The following is a 22,370-nucleotide window of genomic DNA, read 5'->3' on the forward strand; positions in this document are numbered from 1 at the left end:
TACTTCCTGCTTGGCTACTGGCCAATCAGTGTTTTATATATTAACCAATCAGAGCAACACATTTGATATACATAACATCCCACAGCACTTCCCCTTTTCTTTTTTTCAAAAAGGAAGGTTTTAACTTTCACATAGTAAAATTACAGATAACAAAACAATTATCAAGCAAGAATTACAGTTATAATATCTAGTCTATTTATAATAACTAGTCTATTTGGCAAAATTAAAGAAGATATCCTATCTTTCTTATATTTGTGAGTCTAAGGTTTCATATCTAACTTACCTTTTATCATAACTAAGGAAAATTCTAACTATCATCATCTCCATTGTTCTATTCTCTCTTTTCTCATTCCTCTTTTTCTAGATTTCTCTTCCAATTTATTCTGTCTTCCTGAAATCCCTGCCCATCCTTTCTCTACCTAGCTATAAACCTTTCAGCTCTTTATGTGACAAATCAGGTGCCTTGGGCAGGCAAAGTGAAACAAATGCAACATATCTCTACATAATTAAACACACACCTTTACATCATTAAATAAATGCAGCATAAACAAATGTAACACATAACATCCCTTTAACCTTTACACAGTTAAAGTAATATTCTACAGGATAAGCAAGTGGAATACATGTTTACATAGTTAAAATAATGTTCTACAATTTCCACTATTTCATCCTGCCTGATGATGTCATTCTGCTACTGAATCATTAATGCTGGAAAACACTTTTTTGAATGGTAAACCCATCCCATTCTTAAAATTTTGTTGACCAGCCTGGAAACTATCAAATTATATTTAATCAAGTAAATCAACATATTCTCTCCTGTTCTGTGTTCTGTACATTTAAACAACTTTCAGCTCCTCTGTGGGGCAAGGTACCCTATGTTTCATGCCCATCATTTCTTCCTGGACATCAATTTCTAACATTTTCCAACTAAGTTTGTTTTACATTGCCCCCCCCCCCCAAATAAGAACAAATCATTAACTCAAAGTAGTGGCTAGCTCCAATTTCCTCAAAAAGATCACTGCCCATTTCCTCTGAAATTGTACTAGTTGTTGCTTTTTATTCATGTATGCTTCTAATGCAGTGGCCCCTAGAAGCAGCAGTTTCTGAACTTTCCAAAGGGTCAGTTAATAAACACATTGGAATAGTTGACAGGAATGCATTTGTGGTGGTTTGAAAGAAAAAGGTCCTCAAAGGGAGTGGCAATATCAGGAGGTGTGGCCTTGCTGGAGTAGGTGTGGCCTTGTTGGAAGAAGTGTGTCACTGTGGAGGTGGGCTTTAAGCTCTCATAGATGCTGAAGCCACACCCAGAGAGAGAGTTCACTTCCTGTTGCCTGCAAGATGTAGACCTCTCAGCTTCCTCTGCAGCACCATGTCTGCCTGCATACCACCATGTTCCGTCATGATGATGATACACTGAACCTCTGAACTATAAGCGAACAACCACAATGAAAGGTTTTCTTTTGCAAGAGTTGCTATGGTCATGGTGTCTCGTCACAGAAATGCAAACCCTAAGACAGCATTTTTATTTTATTTATTAAGTGAATTGAGACAGTTGATACATAAGAAGAGCAAGCACAATATTTTTCCTGTAATGCTAAGTGCTCTACCATCATTATCTCAGATACTTTATATTATTCACCAAACTAAACTTTTAGTACTTCTTGTGTCTGGCTGGCTACTGTCTCACATTATCAAGTACAAATTAGGTCATGTGCCCAAGTTTACAGAGGCAGGAAAAGTATAATCTATATTTCAATTAAATTCAGATATTTATCCCAGGCAAATTCCTGCAGTTTGATGGTACCACATTAAATGCCAAGGCAGGCCTGTATAAAATAGCAAGTGGATACAAATGAGGAAAGATTGACAATTTCTTCTATACAGGTCTTCTTCCTTCACATTGCTCTAAGCTAGAGTTGTCGAGCATTACCTCCCTGATTAATGGGAATTCATCATCTCAGAGTTAGTACCTGAGATGTAAGTTTCATGATTACAGTTTCATGGGCCAGCAAAGAAGACAAAGAAGACTGTCACATGTGTGGATGGTAAAAAAATAAAACTTGGTTTTTAACTTCCATTGCTTGTACTGAGTTAGACATTGTGAGCAGATGAATACATTACTGAAGAAACCCTAGGAAAAAAGTCATAGAAAGCTGCTTCTCTTGGCCTGTCTTCTGTAGCATGTTTATTGTATAAGGTAAAAGAATAATCTAAACCTCATTTGCCATCAAGTCATACCAATTGTGACTTTTTGTTTTCATTGCTGAGAGCTGAACCTAGGGCCTTTATGCATGTCCCTCAAATGCTCCATCCCTATGCTATATTCCAGGCTCCACTTACTTTTCATTTGGGGAGAAGGTTTCACCAGTGCTGGGCTTGAACTTGTTACCTTCCCACTTCAGCCTCCTGAGTCACAGGTACTACTTTGATTGTGAAATGTAAATATACCATGGGGTTCACCAATATTATCAAACTGATTTTGTTTCATTAATAGTAAGAAATGTAACATACTAATGTAAGATATTCACTGAAAAAAATTGCAAAATGGAACAGAAAGTAGATTATATGTAGAAAGTGATCACCTTTCCTGTAGAGATAAAACTCTTAATTCATAAAATCTAGTCATTATAAAAATGAAATTTTCTCAAAGATGTCAGTTATCAAAAATGTAACATAACAAAAATTTAAAAGATTACAGAATCTTCATACATGCTATTCTATGAAAGGCCTCTTTAAAAATATAATAAGTATAGACAAAATGTATCATGAATAATGAAGCCAGAGGTTTGAAAATAATAATAATTAATGATTCATCCCAAAATGACAATGGTCTGAAATCAATGTCAGCCAATATCCCAGAAGAATAAGGTGGAGTTTGAAAGGATAATTGGAAAATATATAAGTATCCACAAAGACTTCAAATAATTTGCTTGATATGACAGCTCTCAGCACTCAGGTGGTTGAGAAAGAAAGATTCACATAAAGTTGACACCAGCCTGGACTATATAGCAACAGGATAACCTATAATTCAGAGTGAGATATTGTCTAAGCAGAAACAAGACCTTGAAGACTTTTTTTAAAAATGGGACTAGTTACCACAAACTCCTAGGAGGTATTAAAAAAGTAATAGTCATTACTCAAGGCAACCTGATACTGATCCAGGTATAATCTGATTAAAAAGCATAGGCAAACCCACTCTTTCCTCCCAAAATCCACATACACATTTGGAAATCTGATTTATGGCAGAACTGGTCTTACTGTGAGTGGAGAAAAGATACAGCTTCTAATAAATACTAGGATTATGTTTATTTTTATAAAAACATAAAATAAAATTTTTTCTCACATCACATACAAAAACTAATTGTATAACCAGGAGGTAGAAAAAAAATCTATAAAAACATTTGTAATGATAACATAGAAACTCATTTTTATGTTGTTAGATATGACAACATTATCTCAAAGAAGAAGCAAAAAGTTACACAAAGGAAATGATAAATATAATTTTATGACACTATATGATAACATGGAGAAAAGATTATGCAAGTTTTAAACCAAAGGCAGATCCAGAATATGATAAGTAATCTTATAGGTCTTTTAAAAGTCTACACAGCCCAATAAAACCCACAATAAGGCACTTCATAAAGTATATCAGTGTGGTTGTTTGAATGAGAATGCCCCCATAGGCTCACACATTTGAATGCTGGGTCCCATTTTACCCAGTTGGTAAAACTGTTTAGGAAGAATCCGGAAGTGTGGTCTTTTGGAAGGAGCGGCAGGCATGGCATAGGTTTCCAAAGCCTATGCCATGTCATTCCCAGGTAGCTCTTTGTCTCACAGGCTGGATTTCAAAATGTGAGCTTTTAGCTACTGCTCCAGCACCAAGATTGTCTGCCTACTGTTATGCTGTCTTCTATGATGATAATAGATTCTAACCCTGTAAAATTATGTGCCCCAAGGAAATTCTTTCTTCCGTAAGTCGCCTTGATCCTGGTGTCTTATCACAGTAGCAGAGCAGTAACTAAGACAGTCAGCAAACACAGACATCAGGCAGTATCAAGTGCAAGTAATAATTAGTGTAAAGAAATTATTGAAAATTATGAGAATACTTGCATTCTGGAATTTTAGGGGACTATTGGCATTCTCTAACAACACTGAGCCTGTACTTCCACAATTCAGTGTTTGTTTTCCCTAGAGAACTTCAGCATGTGCTCATTTCAACTTATTGTTCATAATAAGATGAAACGATGGTGGAGATTTCCCAATATCCAGTAGCAGAATTATTTAGTTTTGGTAATTCATACTGTATTGCTACTATACAATAAGAACAAATGAAGTATTGTCCCATCAGACAACAGTAAGAATGAATTTCAGGAGCATAAGGTGTGTATTAATTACTTTTCTATTGCTGCAATAAAACACAATGGTCAAGGAGATTTATACAAGAAATCACTTATTTGGGCTTACTGCTACTGGAGGATAAAAGTCTGTCATGGACAGGAAGAATGGCAACAAGTAGCAGAACGGAGTGGAATGCTTAGGGCTCACTTTTTTTTTTATTGAAAAAAAGATTTTCTTTCCTTTTAAATACCAACCCCTGTTTCCCTCCCTCCTCTTCTCCCACTCCCCCCACCTACCCCCATCCCACCCCATCCTCTCCTCATGGAGAATAAGGCCTCCCTTGCATAGTCAACACAGGCTTTTATACCATATCCTCCCTCCTGCATCAAGGCTCAGTAAGGCATGGCACCATAGGAAATGGGGTCTAAAAAGCCAGTTTGTGTACCCAGGGTGAGTCCTGGTTCCATAACCTGACAGAGTGTACCATTAAGGGGATGTGGAGAAATCTGCAGAACTCACAAGATTGTCCCCAGCTAAGACTCAGCAATGGCAGAGAGGGTTCATGAACTAGCCTTCCCCTACACTCAGATTGGTGTCTACCCTAATTGTCATCATAGAACCTACATCCAGTGACTGATGGAAGCAGATACAGAGACCCACAGCCAAGCACTTGGCCAAGATCCTGGAGTTCAGTTAAAGAGAGGGAGGAAGGATTGATTATAAGAGCAAGGGGTGTGTGTGTGGTCAGGATCATGATGGGAAAAACCACAGAAATAGCTGGCCCAAGCTAATGGGAGCTCATGGTCTCTGGACTGACAGCTGGGGATCCTGCATGGGACTGAACTAGGCTCTCTGAATGTGGGTAAAAGTTGCATGGCTTGATGTGTTTGAGGGCTCACTTCTTGAGCCACAAGCAGGAGGTAGAGAGAGTACAATGGGAATGGCAGGAGGCTTTGCAACCTCACAGCTCACCACTGGTTGCATGCTTCCTCCAGCAAGACCTACCCTCCTAAACCTACCCAAACGATGCCATCAGCTGGAAACCATGTATTAAAGCATTGAAACCCGTGGAGGACATTCTCATTACACCACCATACATTCAATAAAAATTAAAAGTGAATAGTAGATGACTGCATGAGATGAAATTACTATTTATAGCTCAGAAAAGTTAAACAATATGTTAGTTTGCCACAGAAAGATATATAGTAAAGTCAAAATTCAAGCAAAGGAATGTTAAGTATGAATTTTATGACTTTAGTTCTTTTGGGTAGAGAGCAAAGGAAATTGAACTGCCTGTGCTATATAAAATTTCATGGGAATGATAAGAATGCTGGGCAAGCGGCATTTGAAATACCAGCCCTCAATCCTTCACAGAGACTGTATATTTTAAAAATAAACTTTGTACTTAGAAATATATCTTGAAGATGCAAAGAATAGTAGTATGTGACTGATAACCATAAAACACATGAAATACAGTCATCTGCATAAGACCTACAAGATGTGTCCATCAATAAAGGAATAGATAAAGATACACACAATGAAATGTTTTCTTCATCCATGAAGAACAAAGTTGTATTTGGAAGGAAATAGATACAACTGGAGATGACTACATTAAGCAAATTAAGTCAGTCTCTGAAAAACAAATGTCCCATTCTTCCTCTCATTTGTAGTGCTTATTTTATATAGATGTGGTTCACATTTTATATAGATGTAAAAAAGGTGTACACATGACAAAAATGTCTATGGTAGTGAAGAGGATTCATGAGAGGGTGGAAAGGAAGAGGTTAAAATTATGATGTACAGTATGTTTCATGTACATTGTATACTTGTATGAAAATGTCTTTATTTAACTCAGTACCATGTCCAATGAATGAATATACATATAATTTTATGTTACCCAGTATTATGCACAATATACCAATGAATAAAAAAATAATAATCTTTTTAGAGGGTCAGTATTGACTGCTCATGGTGGTTGATTTTGTCCAAGTTGGCAGGTTCTAGAATCACCTAAGACAGATATTTGAGTACAACTGTGAGTGATTATCTAACTTAGGTTGATTTAAATGAAAAGATACATCCTAATGTGGGCTAACATGTTCCATGAACTTAGATCCTAGACTCTGTAAGAGAGAGAGAGAGAGAGAGAGAGAGAGAGAGAGAGAGAGAGAGAGAGAGAGAGAGAGAAGTTGAGCACCAGCATTAATCTCTGATTCCTGCCTATAGATATCATGTGACCAGCTGCCTCAAAGCCCAGTTGCCAAGACTTTCCCAACATGATGGACTACACTGCAAACAATAAGCTAAAATAAAACATTCCTTAAGTTATTTTAGTCAGGCATTTTATCACAGCAAGGAGATAGTGAACTACTAATATTTACAAAATTATGCTGGCCTTTGAAAGTAAGAACTGTTTGGGAAAGCTCTATTTCTGCTCTTTGTTTGCAGTGATTACCACCATCAATCAGATGTTTCTGGTAAACCAAGCTGCCCCTGCCAGAGCTCCCTCTTCTTTGTTGTGTACAATAATTATTAGTCCTTGTAGCAAAGCTTTAAAGTACTCCGTGAAGACTGAATTGTCACAGATACTTCTCTTTCATTTCAGAACATGAATGTATATTGAAGTCTACATTTTAAAAGGCATTGTGCCATACAAAAGTCAAAACATTCATTGCTTTATTAAAGTTTAATGTTATTGTCTAGGACTAGTCAACAATAGAATAGCACAGGTTTCTCACAGTGAGAGCTATAATTTCAAATCAATATGAGAGTAAATAATTACTATTGTAAACAAACCATTCTTTAAGGACCTGCAAGGCATTCTACCAAAAGCATGTAGTTCAAAATTCTGAGCCACATAAAGGTTTCACAGTACTTATTATCATCAGGAAAGTCTAGGGCAAAGCTGAAGGCTATCACCTGTCAGGAATTAATAAAAATTGGTACAAATTTTAGCTCTTACATTAATGCATGGTTCTTTGAAGATCAGAAAATTAAAAGGCATTTTATGGATCTTTTGTTTTGATTTATGCTTTATATAATATCTGCTGTAGTTAAAAATATTGATTCTACTAGAATTTAGTATCATTGCTTCTTTGCTGCAGCATAAGAAGTGATTGTTCATGTCTTAGAAATGTTTTATTATGGAACAAGTGAATATATTTTTAGAACATAATGCTGCATTTCAATGTCATTCCAAAATCTGGCTTATAAACCCACAAAGCTGAAAGTTGAAGAGAAGTATGTTGAGTTTCTTAGAGAAATGTAGAAAAGTAAAGGATAGTCTGATGCATAGCCCATGCTTGACAGTGATCTGTTTGCTTTTGGCACAAGTAATGCGTTCACTAATCATGACTTCAGTCTATGATGGCAAACTGCAAGCTATCCTAGAACTTACTTAGAATCTGGTCCAAATAGCAGCTAAAATAAAAGCAGCTGAGTTGATGCCCAGTGTTACTTATCATATGGAAATCACACCACTCACAAATTCTTCATGCTCTTATCAATGCTGTTTAGATAATGCACTTCTTTTAGGTAATGTATAAAATCTATTTTTGTGTTTTTAAATTACACAGGATTAAAAGTTTAGAGGCTTAAATTTGTGTCTGTGAACTGATGTGTTACTTTGGGAAGTCATCTTGCCACAAAAGCGTGAAGGAGAGGTAGATATATTTCTCTGAAGTAATGAATTTACTCTTAGTTTCCAGACTTAGTATCTTGCAGCTACAATAATATATAATTTTTACAAACTCTAGTTCTTTGCATTTAATCTTGTTTAGATAAACCCTAAAATCTTTTGCTTTAAAAATAAATCCATCAAGTTCATGCTGATCCATAAACATAATTCAAATCAATAACCCACATAATTTCAAAGGTCTTTTTAGCTCTGTGATTCAATAAAACCTATTTTTGTAAAGGCTACACCTCAGAGAACACTCATTTTAAAATCATAAAACATTTTGATTAAAATTGAATACTAAGTTGAATATTAAAGAGAATGTCTAAAAATTATAAGAATGTTTGTTTAGTTCCATGGAATGGTTCAAGACAGTTATAATGTCACATTTACGGACCAGGGAGATTGTATGACCAGTAATTGTTCACTACTGCACAAGCATGAGGAGCCAAGTCTGAGTCTCCAGGACTCAATTCCAGCCAAGCACTGAATACTTTTATTATAACACTGAGGAAGCAGAGAAGGCAAATACAGAGATTCACTCACCTGCCAGTCTAGCCAAATCAGGAGGATCTAGCCTTAGTGAAAGACTCTTTCTTAAAAACAAAAGTATAAAACAAATAAAAGACACCAGTTTCAATTTCTTGCCTGCACACACACACACACACACACACGCACACGCACACGCACAAACACACACACACACACACACACACACACGCACACGCACACACACACACACACATCCACTTATACCTGCACATGTTCAACACACATACTTGTGATATATTGTGCACTCTAATAAACTTACATGAGGATCAGAGGACAGAGCCAGCCATTAGATTAGACATAGAGGTCAAGCAGTGGTTGTAAACAGCTTTAATCCTATCATACAGAAGGCAGAGATCTGTCTGGATCTCTTGAGTTCAAGGCCACACTGGAAACAGAGCCAGGCAGTGGTGGTACACACCTTTAATCCCAGTACTGGGAAGCACAGGTCTTTAATCCCAAAAAGTGCTGTCTGGGCAAAGAAAGGTATATATGGCATGAGGAAACAGAAACTAAAGTAGTTCAGCTGAGATGGTTTTGGGTGAGGACTCAGATGCTTTCAGTGTGAGGAAACAGGATTGGCCGAGGAGTTGGTGAGGTGAGGTTGGCTGTGGATAGCTATACTTCTCTAATCTTTCAGCTTTCACCCAAATATCTGTTTCCAGGTTTTGTTTTGTTTTATTAAAAGACCATCTAGATTAGAACAACATCTGTCATTCAACCTGTGGGGCACAAATTCACAAAAATGTCACTTGCCGGAGGCTCAGGCCAGGGCTACATGCAGCTAGAATCTCCACCCTGCCTGGGCCCAGAGTCCCTAACCCACTGCCTAGGTTTCTGGTGCAGCCTCTCTGTAGCAAACTCCCCCAGACTCAAGCTCCAAACACCACAGAATTAGCTGCTTTAGCACATTCCCTGGTTCAGAAAGCTGGCTTTCTGGCTTCTTTCCTCTCCTGTGGGGTTCTGGCTTTCCTTGGGCCCCCTCTTATGGCTGCTGCCACATTGTCATCTGAATTGCCTTTATCAGCAGATTTGGTGAGTCAATTAAGATTTCTTAAAGGGAGAAATTAGTTAAAAGAGAATTTTTTCCCACATTAAAAAAGGAGAAACATTTTTACAATGGTGAGTGTATTGTCACTGTTTGATAATATGATTGACAGTCTGAAAATGGAACAATTAAATGAGAGGATAATGTAGATGGGATTTATGTAATGTCAATCAGAAATATTATTTGTTTGATCATTTTTGTTTCATCATTGAAAAAGTTGATTAATATTAGTGTCAAGATAAAAGTTTTAGAAAAACTTGTTAAAACACATCATATAGATATTGAGACCCAGACAGAAGAATTTAAAGGTGACCCAATCTCACCATTGCATTATATGGTTACAGAGAAACAGCCTAAGGCTTTCAAACAGCTAACCTTAATCTATCGAGTAACCATATAGTAACTACCAAATGGTCAAGGCTGTGTAAGAGCTGACTGGACTCCTATGCAAATGTGAGACTTGAGGAGATTCAAAGAAGCTTTAGTGTCATATGGTATACATTCCCTATTTGTGAAGCAGATGTTAAACTCATGGTCAACTTGTAATAGAATTATCCTTCAAGACTGGAGAGATTTGGTTACAGCTGTCATAGAAGCTGGTCCACAGTTACAATGGAGGACCTGGTGGAAGGATGAGGCTAAGACCATTGAACAACAGAGTAGATCTAGAGGTTTGGAAATCTCCCAAGATCAACTTCTTGGAGAGGTAGGCTAATGTAGAAAGGTAATCTCTATATGATAACCATACCCTGGTTTTATGCTGAATGACAGTTTTAAAGATAGAATTGAAGAAGTAGGAAAGAAAATTGAGTCATTTATGAAATTTATACAGGGTCCAAAAGAAACTTTCACTGATTTCTAACAAAGGATGTTTTCAGCAGTAAATAGAACGATACCAGATTTAGAAGATAGACAGATGAAAATTGAACCTCTAGCTTTTGAAAATGCTAATGCACATGTGAAAGAGTAATTAGGCTGTTAAAGGCAAGATCAGCAACCTTGGAGGAATGGATCCAAGAAACAATTAATATTGAACCTCATGACCATGATGATACTTGGATAGGAGAGCTGATTACCAGAGATTTGAAGAAAAATAGTAATGTCAGATGTTTCAATTATGGTAAACAAGATCACCTAAAAAGGGTCTGTAAACAGGACATTTCTAGAAACAATGTTTTTTCAAGGAACAATGGCAACAGAAGGCCCCTTCCTTCTGGGTAATGCAGAAGGTGTAGTAAAGGCAAACAACGGACTGAACGAATGTAGATCAACAAGGGACAGACAAGGTAATCCTTCTTTGCCTTTGACTTTGCCTTTGACTTTGCCTTTGCCTTTGCTGTTGGGAAACTCCCTGAGAGACCTCACACAAGCCCTCATGTCAAATTCCACTCATTTCTTTCCTGTCATTGTGGAAGAAATTCCTTCCCAGAGCTATTAAAGAACATAATGACTATTGTAAGAAACCGTACTGCTCTAGATGATAGAACACCTTTAGAAATTAAAACAAAAGTTTAAGTAGAAATTATAAACCAAAATTGATAAAGATTAGATTTGGAATCACCTCCAAGTTAGGGTCCTGTTTTTGTCTTTCTGGAGAAAAAGGCTAAAGAATCTGTAGATCACTGGACAAATGGGACATCTGAAGAAAAAGGATAAATCATCCAGAGAAAATGTCCCACAAAAAAAGATTCTGTGCAGTAAACCATGACCACACCTAACAGCAACTTTGAAGTCTCCAAAAGGACGATGTGATCCCCAAGGATGATTCTATCAGGAAGATGATAATACCACTAATCTGACAAACACCACACAAAGATTGGATTCAGACTACAAACTGCTCAGGAAAATTTGGAGATGGCTAGCTAAGATGATCCAGCCTCACAGACTACTCGAGAAAGGACTTTAGACAAGCCCTGCATTTCCTCATTATGCAGAGACTGGACAACAAATGATATAGCTAACTCTCCCAGTACTTGACAATTAACCAGAAAATTTTCTTTTCAGGATCCCCTAAATATGCCTTCACCCTCCAGACAGCAGGAAATAATTTTATGAACAAAATGCCCACATTCTCAAGAGGTGGGATGGGGTTTTTTGGTCTTTCAATAGGTTGTGGATAATTGTCAATGTTTAGGATGGTGGATGACAAGTTGTTATTGTTAATGGTCAGGATAAAGGCTAAATAAAGGAGATTAGATTTAGGATTCTTGTTTGACAAAAAAAAAGAAATAGAGAAAAAAGAGGATATAGATATACAATAAAAGGTAGATTATTGAATCTACTCAATAAAGAAAAATAGAAAATATAGATATAAGATAAAAGGTAGATTATTGAATCTACTCTGAAAAAAAGAGATATAGACATAATAGGATAAAAGGGTAGATTATGAATCTACTCTGAAAAAAAGGATATGGACATCATAAGATAAAATGATAGATTATTCAATCTACTTTTACAAAGCAACTACTAGTTCTAAATATTTTACATTAGATTGGATTTTTGTATATTGAGTCAAATTTAGAATACTTTTGTTAGAAAATATTGTACATATACTTCTAATTTTGTTCAAGGTATTGTACCTCTATAGCTCATTTAACAATGTACTGCAACTTGCTAGTCCTTGAAATTTATTATTACCAACTAATTAGGATATAAAGAAATACAAGTTAGTATTTAGTCACCTATTACAATTGAACTTGCTGTCATATTAGCTATGTTTTCAAGGTCAAGCAGAAAGATACTTTAGACAGACAGGTCATCTCCAAATACTCCAGAGATCTACAGAATATAGCATTTAAGATGTTTTAGCAGGGCAGTGGTGACGCACACCTTTAATCCCAGCACTCAGGAGGCAGAGGCAGGTGGATCTCTGTGAGTTTGAGGCCAGGGTGGTCTCCAAAGCGAGTTCCAGGAAATGCGCAAAGCTACACAGAGAAACCCTGTTTTGGGGGGGAAAAAGATGTTTTAAAAACATAGTTTCTTCCTTTCTTTCTCTTTCTTTCTTCCTTCCTTCCTTCCTTCCTTCCTTCCTTCCTTCCTTCCTTCCTTCCTTTCTTTCTTTCTTTCTTTCTTTCTTTCTTTCTTTCTTTCTTTCTTTCTTTCTTTCTTTTTATGACTATGAGACATGTCTGCTCCTGGCAACTCCAATCTACTTCAGCGAAGATGATGAGCATTAAAGAAACTCCTAATAGAGTTTACTTTCTTTGTGGCAAGTTAGTCACTGGACAAGAAAATGTCCTTACCTTGACTGCTGACAATATGCTGCCCAAAATGGAGAAGCAAGACACTAAAGAATAGACTGCCAAACCTTGCTAAGACAAGATAGGAAGGCCCTTTAGAAAATCCTGCTTCACAGATGAGTCTGTCAAATGTGCTAGGCCTGTAGGCAAAGATGGGTGTCCCAACGCTGTAGAGGAACCTCAGGTGACTGTCCAGGTAGCCAGCTGTTTCTGTCATTTCTCACATTTTTTGGAAGTCACTTGTTAGCACTTCCTGCTTACTTAGGTAATATAATTTCCTTCTCTGGTCTCTGAGGGAGTTCAAGATTAGATAGTTATAGTTTTCCTTGTTAACAGATTCAGAAAAGAAACTCACTAAAGATTTATAAGGTGTATAAGTTTGAAAGACATCAAAGGATAGTTTTTGGTTGGTAACACAAGTTAAGATAGAAAGTGAATTAGGTACAACATTTTGGACTCACCAAAATAGGATAAATAAAGGAGTATTTTCTCTGAATCTGTTAAATGTTAATGGACAGGACATTGTTAATGTGATTCTTGACTGTATATATTGTATATAATTATTTGTATATAATTTTTCTTATAGTAGTTATATCCTTTTATTATTATAGACAAAAAAGGGGAAATATGGTGACATATTGTGTACCCTAACAAACTTGTCTGGGGATCAGAGGACAGACCCAGCAACTAGATTTGACATTAAAGTCAGGCAGTGGTGGCACACAGCCTTAATCCTGTAACTCCGGAGGCAGAGATCCCTCTGGATCTCTGTGAGTTCAAGGCCACACTGGAAACAGATACTGTCCAGGCAGTGGTGGCACACACCTTTAATCCCCGTACTGGGAACACACACACACACACACACACACACACACACACACACACACACACACACACACCTTCAATCCTAGGAGGTGATGTCTGGGCACAGGAAGGTATATAAGGTGTGAGGAAACAGGAATTCACTTTCTTTAGGCTAAGGATTTCCTAGAGGTGAGAGCTAGTGGCTGGCTTCTCTGATCCTCAGACAAGTTTATTAGGGTACACAATATATCACCACATGTACCCATGCACACATAATATGAAGGTTACTATAGAGTATATACATAGGCCTAACAAACATGCATAGAATCTAAAGATCTAATCTACATTTAAATTGAAATAAAATCATGTTTTTTATAATCCTATATGGATCAATGATTGTAAAATAAATTTTGTATATATTTTGGAGCTTTTTTTAGACACAATATGTTCAATATTTCTCTATTTATTAAGTTACCATTTTTTCACTCCCACATTTTCCCTTCCCTTAGTTCATATTAGTTAGCTACAAAACATATTTTCATATTTTTAAACCATCTTACAATAAGCAATTATTTGGCAAGAGCATAGAGAATACTAGAAACTATTAAAGGCATAAGTCTGAGGACAGTTAATAAAAAGCCTTTCCCAATGAGGCTATTGCTGGGATTAGCACATTTAGTAAATTTTTTATTGTAACTCATCCTAGTTGCTTTATCTAGGTAGCTTTTATATTAATGAAAGCCCAAAGATATTGACTGAATTCTTCCAGAAACAAAGTTCTTATGCATTTGGTAAGAAAACTAAAACATAGCTTCACATCATAAAGATTTTTATCCAGTCTGTCACAATGACTCCTGAAAACCAGCTTTTACTGGATATTCAGGTTTAATGGATGCAGTTATCTCTATAACTACCCATCCACATTGAGAAGAGCCAGAGCCTAGTATTCACCTCCACTGAGGTAAGGATAAATGCAATGTAACCATCAGCACCATATTGCTTTGGTTCCGTAGTAAAACACTGGTCTAAGGGACTGCTTGAGTTAAAAATAAACAAGGCTGGCCACAGATTGAAAATCTTAACTAGTAAGTTTTTATTTTTGCCTATAAACTGTACATCACTCTAAAGTGTCAGTAATATGTTTCACATTGAATTACAGTCTCATCTATGCTCAATCATGTTCTCATTATTGTGTCAACAAATTCATATTTTCTGGGTGGGGCTAAAATATATTGCAGAGAAAAAAGTATCACATTACAAAGGTTGAAATTATTCTTAAATTTTTAATTTACTTTGTTCACACTTAAAGTATATCTATAGTAAAGTTTTATTTAATATAAACCAAATAAAAAGTACAACACTCTTACACATAAATGTATCACATTATCTCTTCTAGTGAGGCCAGTGTTTCCTGTCCTGGAGAAATGGCAGAGATCACAAACTGCATTTTGTTTTCAGCACAGGTTTTTCTGTCTCCCCTTCTCTGGAGATTCCTCTAACTCCCTAGTGTTTGCAAATAGAACATTATAATCACTGATTTCTTTTCAATATTTCTAAACATTTTCCCGACTATTTCTTACTCTAGACTGGCATCCCATCAAAATAAGAATTGTTTTCCACTCATCTTAAAGTCCCACAAACACAGTTTTACATATTATAGATAAGCTCTGTCCAAGACAATTTTGTGTGTGCCTGTGTGTGTGTGTGGGGGGGGTGGAATTGGTTTTTTGTGCTCTAAAGTACAATACCTATAATCTACTGAGAATAACAAACATTTAAAATGATACTAAAAAAGGGATCTTCAATTAAATTGAAGTCAAAATGTGAATAGAGGCTACAATATTGGATGGTATTCTTATATATAATTAGTATAGTTTCTTAAATTTGATTAAAACAATCATATTGTAATATATGTATATTATATATGTGATACATATATATGTCTGTGTTTAAATATATATATGTGATTTGTATTTTATTTTATAGTCCTTTTTCCATCCCCTCCTCTTATATTTGTTTTCCAATGCTTTCAGTAGTTAAAAGAACTGTCACAGGAGAAACAACAAAAAATAAGGAAAGAAATAGTAAACAAATGAACTCCAGTCCAGTGTTAGTTAGAATCTGGACTAACTGATGCCCCCAGTGATAACCCTGCCTCATCTCCAGAAAGCATGAGCACAGGGAACCTAGACTACAGCAAACTACATTTCTTACCTGTATCAGGAGACATACGCCATTGTCTAATATTTCTATCACCACACACTAAACCAAAAGGAAACAAGCAAGTAAACAAAAATAAACACAAAAAACCTGAATCAAAATTTTATGATGTTCTCCCAAACTTCTAAATGGTATATTCTTAACCCTAGTGCAGAACAGAGCCCATGATGTGTGCTCTTAATACAATGCCTTGGTATATCCAGTACATGACATAATGCAAAAGTATATGCACAATATCTTAGATATATTTTTGCTGTGAAATACTGAAAACTCAAGCAAACCCTTATAGCACTTATGATTAATCCTCAGCTCATTAGAAATTATAAGATGTTAACCAATGATTTGTGGCCTAATGGCTCTGGTAGATAGGATGCCCAATTTATTTTCACAAATTAGTGTTGCTTGAATAAATGTTCAAAGTAAATATTTCTACATTAAATTCTTCTTTCTAGTGTATAATTTACTCAAAAATATTATTTTATTTGTTTATAAGAAATAAACAAAGTCAGTGGCCAGAGACGATGTTAAGATAGTCTTTATATTATTTTCAAAAAATAAAATCATAAAACTTAGTTTTGCCTTTCTGGTATATTCCCATTATCTTTCATCATAAACTCCTCTATGACTCCAATTGTTTAAGTTTCAGAAACTCTGCTAAAATATGTACATCTGCATTCTCAAGTTGTAGTCAAGAAATCTACTGAAATTGGAGTGTCCATGTGTCCTAAGACTCAGGAATGTCATTTTCAGAGCTGGTGACTATTGTCACCAGAATACACTCACTGCCTCCTGATGTTCATAAATAACTTCTGTTTTTTGTTTTTTGTTTTTGTTTTTGTTTTTTAGGCCCCATGAGGTAAAATCTTTGCATTTAATCATCTAATTTGTTAGTTTGAAGCTACATTTTTATGAATGACGTCTATTTCATTACTTAAGTTTCAAACATCTGAAGGAGACAAAAATTTAGATAGATGTCTTATTTACCTTCAGTAACCTGCCTTACTTTTTCCTTTCATGCCATATTCTCTTTCTACATTATATATAAAATTCCTCATATTTCTCAGCAGTGTGGCTGGTAAACGAAACCATGCAAGAGTATAAATAAGAGGAAACCTTGGATTTCTTTCAACCATGATTTTTAAAGTTACCCTTGGCTGTACTAAACTGTGGGTTGCTGTGGCCGTTATTGTCTCAGCTAAGCATAGACCCTAATTTAGATAATCATAGGATAAACCCATAGTGACATGCTGTTTCAAACAAGATACTGATACCCTTTCATATAGACAGGGCCTCAGAGACACACTGCATTTATCATCAGCCAGTTGCCTCGAATTGAACTCTATTATTTTCGATGTCAGACTCAACATAAACAGAGAAGGGCAAATCAAAAGGAGAACCACAAAATTCCTGCCTTTTATGTTTCACCAAGCAAAATGGCCTTATCAGGAAAAAATCCTTTTATTAAATGGATCACGATAATAAAAATGTAAAGCATGTTGTTTGTGTAAGAAAATTTTGTTACATTTAACATTGTTTATGGTTAGATTTAGTTCATGTTTATTGAATGGTTTCATTAGGTAAATAATTTGTGCAGATGACTCATGGTAAAGTATGCTATAGAATTTCAAAGGCCTCATTCTTAATTTAATGATGAGAGAGAAAAAGAGAAATACAGCAGAAAAAAAGAAAACACAGGCAAATACGAAGCAGTAAGGTATTGGAGCAATATGATTCATACAAACATGCATGCATGCATATCATACATATCAAAACCCTACATGATGACTCCATGCTGCCAAATTGCCTGCCAATTAGGAGAGAACAAGTCATACAAAGCCAGTTTATAATGGCTTTTTATTGCAATTATGCAAGGGAACATTTTTTTTATTATTGTTGTTCTTGTTTTTGTTCTTTGAGATAGAGTTTCTCTGTGTAGCCCTGGCTGTCCTGGAACCTGTTCTGTAGACCAGGCTGGACTTGTCCTAGAAAGATTCTCCTGCCTCCTGAGAACTGGGATTAAATGTGCGTAACACAATGCCCATATGCAAGGGAACATTTTCATAGTGTTAACTAAAGGATAGGAAAAATCACATCACTGGATGTAATTCCAAATAACTAATTGATAAAGTAAAAATTACCCTTCACCTTTCTAGAAAATAGCTGCTCTGGCCCTGCCGCTAGGTGATCTTATAGAGTCATTAGCAATCACTGCATGGTCATAATTAAGCCTGGGAAATGCAGAAACACGAATTCAGGGAACTCGTCTGATATGCACCCATCAGTGCCTGTTTCACAGCATCAATCAGTTCCAGCAACTAACTGTGGTGCATTTTGTCTCTGAACATCTCCCAGGAATCAGAAGGAGGCAAGCCTCTGGGGAGACTATATCCCTAATCAGCCTTTCCACTTTGATCTTTCCTTCTTGCCATCCTCCTGTTCACCTGAGAACATTTTACCAATTAATTTTCTCCACTAAAACCCTTGTCCTCTGTTCTGTTTCCAAGTGATGTTCACCTAAGGCACACAGGGACCAATAAAACTTTAAGCTGAATCTAAGAGGAAAAATAAAAACTGAGGAGATGGTACAGAGGGAGAAGGATGGAAGAAAACATCACCAAGGCTTTGGAATGAGCTGTACGCTAAATACAATCTACAATTGTAATCCCATAACTTATTTCTGATGTATTTGAGACATTCTCCTTATCTTTAAAATGCAATAATATTCCACATTCCACTTATAATGGTAGTGTTCTGTTTAGATGATGGGAGGGTTTGTTTGTTTGTTTTAATGTGTTTTTCTACTCTTCTTTCTTTAATGCTGACTTGGTAACAGAAAACAAAGTTCTATATAAGTCTACCAATTTGTCAGGATTTGATTTTCAGCTCTCTATATTTTTTTAATTACCAGCATTAAAACCAAGGGACATTTTTAAAAAGTTGAATCAATCTCAAACTGTAATTACCAATATTTTGAATCAAAGTTTTATGAAGAGTATTTTTTGACTGAGTCATTCCATGATTGTTCATGTCTTAACTGATCATTCTACAAACAGGAAGCATTTCATAAGAATCACCTTTGAACCTTAGTGTACCCTTTAGTGATGGGTACAGATTCACTTCAATTATAATTTGTCTCCTTTGATTTAATGCAGAGATTCTCCTCATGGCATCAGAGCCATAAGGAACTGGCACAGTAAAATCTGTCACCTCACAGAAGCTAATATTTTCTTGTTACCTCTTAGTAACTAGGTAAATTCAAAGCTTAGTAACTAGGTAAATTGCTTTGAATTTATTTTTCAATATTTAAAATTTATGTAATACTATTCCTGTCAAAGGCTATATGAAAACCTAATGAAGTAAAGCCTTCAGTATGATAAGTTTTAGATAACTATTCTCTAGCAAGTAGACATAGCCATATTACATACAATATTGAGATTCCATATATAAATGATTGATCATCATAAGTCAAATATCAAATACAAAATGATAAACAAAAGAAGTTACTTTTTATATTTCCCCAAAAGTACAAATCACAGTAAATAGATGCTTATTAAAAAGGTAGCCAAGATCCAGCACAAATATTTTTTCTTGTTTATTTAGGAGACATAAGAAGATTCAATAAGAAAATAGCAAAGGACTTGATTAAAAGATGGACCATAAATTTGATCAATATGCAAATAAGTGTCCGTTTAGCCATTGTCTTCTGCAAAGCCACCTAGCTCCACTAGTAACTAATTTTTTTCAGTGAAAATTTACTTCATGTCTTTCATTCAAGTGAGAAAATGTACTTATTCCATATAATTCATTTTTAAATTACAAATCTTTACATAAATCTAAGCAGAAGTTACACATAAGAGTTGCATTCTGTATAATTTTAGAATAATTATGATTCCTGAAGTTGATGCATAGACATTGCAGAAAAATAATAGATAAATAGATAAAAATCTGATGTTGCTAGATCCTAAAGGTTTCTTCAGGGGAGAGGGCAAGAAGGCACAGCATCAATGGCAGGCACCTGGAGTCAGTTGAAGGCAAACAACAAACTTGTTTATTTAATAATGGGGAAGGCCTTACATACCCTCCTCCCAGCCCCAAACTGTGTCCCAATCTGGTGGCATTGTGTAGTCATCCCTCATTGGCTGGGCACAATCAGGAACTCTGACAGTAATCAGGAGTCTCACAGGGCCTGTTGCTAGGCCCTCAGGAAGACTTCAGGTTGACTCATAAGGAAGAATGTTATGTGCATTCCTTGGCAACTGGTTTGAGCCAATTTTCTTGACCCTATGGGCCTGTTCTACTACAATCTGTAGTAAAATGCAATAATGAAAGTAAGTAGAAAGAACAGCTCGAGACAGAACCCAAAATCAAACAAAACATGGCTCTAGAAGAGTTATTCTAAACCAATGGGGGTGGGGGCTATTATAGGTATTAATAATATATAATTTTAGGGATTCTTCATAAACTTTCTTACCAATCCTAAAATGGACATGATTGTAAATTTCTATATGTTTGGATTCTGTATCTATATATTCAGCCATTCCATCAAAAAGCTACATTGATGTCATCTGCTTAACATGAAATCTTCATTTAGAGTGGTTTAAATCATGATTTATTAAAGTAGAAATTTTACAGTGTGAATGCATTTCTGTATCTTACCTCAAACCATTGTTGACAACTTAATTCTTTTTTACAATTTTTGAAAAACTGAAAATACATTTTTCTCTCATATAATACATCCCAACCACATTTTCCCTCTTTCCAAGCCTTCTAGCTTCAGCCTCTGAGCCCATGTGAGCCCTGCTTCGTTAATTCTGTGAGCCATGTTCTCCTTGTGTCCTCCATCTCATCCTACTTGTGTTCTTCCCTCCCCTTCTCCCTCCAGGTTCCTGGGTCTCCAACAGGGGATGACCTGGTGAAGACTTTCTCTCTGTGGAGTGCTTGCCTGTGGATCTCTGCATTCTTTCCCATCTGTTAGCAGAGGAAGCCTCTCTGATGACCACTGGACAAGGAACCAATCTGTAGCAGAATGTCATTAGGAATCATTTCATTGATTTTTTTTTCAGTCGTGTTTCGTTCTACCCTAGGTCTCTGTGCTATCTAGTCTCGGGTTCCTGGCCATCCAGGTAGTGTAGGGCATGGACTCCCTCTCGTGGTGGGGACCTCATGTTAAACCAGATAATGGTTGGCCACTCCCACAATTCCGTGCCACTATTGCCCCAGCGAAGCTGGCAGACAGGACAGATTAGAGGTGGAGGAGTTTGTGCCTGGATGGCTGTCCAGGTTTTTCTTTCCAGAGCCTACAGAGTACCTTCTGCTGAAGAGACTAGAATGTAAGGGTGAAGGCTCCAAGCCTGCAGCAACTCGACCTGTATATATTTAAAAAGCTGTCTGGATGTTGTTTTGGGAAATAGGAACCCACTGTCAGTTTTCAGAGAGCAACTCACTGTTCTAGCATCAACTTGGGTCATTTAGGAATCTCCACAGGCCCTCCGTGGCCAACAGCTCAATAAAATGTAACCCAGTCCCACCATTGGATGTCTTTCTGGCTATACGAAATGGCCAGTTCAGATTCTGTATTCTCCATTATTAGAAATCCTCATTAGAGTCACCCTCATAGAGTCCAGGAAGTTTCTACTGTGCTAGATTTCCACCAAATGCCCTCAATTCCATCAGTCTTTCTGGCACTCTTTCCCTCCATCACCCTCCCACCTGATCCCTCTGGCTCCCATCCCTGCCTGTCCCCATTCACCCACAGAATCTATTCTATTTTTCCCTTCCCAAAGATATCTATGCTTTCCCCCTGTAGCCCTCCTCTTTACATAACCTCTCTGGGTCTCTGGATTGTATCCTGATTATCATTGACTTAACAGCTAATATTCATTTATAAGTGATTGCACACTATATTTGTCTTTCTGTATCTGAGTTATCTCATTCAAGGTGATTTTTTTATAGTTGTATCCATTTGCCTGCAAATTTCATGTTTAAACCACTGAATAATAATCCATTCTGTAAATGTACCATATTTTCTTAATTCACCTTTCAGTTGAGGGACATCAAAAATTATAGAAAATTTCGTGAATTTACATGTGATTCTTTGCATAGAGGCCATGCTAATCTCTGTATTGTTACAATTTTAGTATATGTGCTGCTGAAGTAAGTAAAACTTTTTATTCTTATACAATATTATTCCTAAAAAAAAGCTTCCCAGTAGATATTATGTCCAGAAACTATAAAGTCTCCTAAACCACTAATACATTCATTTTGGGTAAAGAACACATTATATGATCCATCATCTATCTTAAGGTGGCAAATGTGTTCAATTTGAAGTATGTAAACAGACCCATGCTTCTGTTCACATAGGAATGTAATATCTCTGAATTGTAGTTTCCTCAAAAATCACTGGGCTGTAGACTGTGAAGAGTTCTTTGGCTCCTGGCTCTGTCCTTTGAGCCTCTGGCTCTGAAAGGGAAGAAGAATATGCAATGAAGGAAGCTCC

The 22,370-nt window shown here is 36.3% G+C and overlaps 1 pseudogene; it reads right to left on the bottom strand.

Moving 5' to 3' along the window:
* Positions 1–21,930: 21,930 nt before the first annotated feature.
* On the bottom strand, positions 21,931–22,031 carry LOC121828399 (U6 spliceosomal RNA; annotated as a pseudogene).
* Between the last annotated feature and the right edge of the window lie 339 nt (positions 22,032–22,370).

Source organism: Peromyscus maniculatus, chromosome 3, assembly GCF_049852395.1.
Source record: "Peromyscus maniculatus bairdii isolate BWxNUB_F1_BW_parent chromosome 3, HU_Pman_BW_mat_3.1, whole genome shotgun sequence".
Taxonomy (NCBI): domain Eukaryota; kingdom Metazoa; phylum Chordata; class Mammalia; order Rodentia; family Cricetidae; genus Peromyscus; species Peromyscus maniculatus.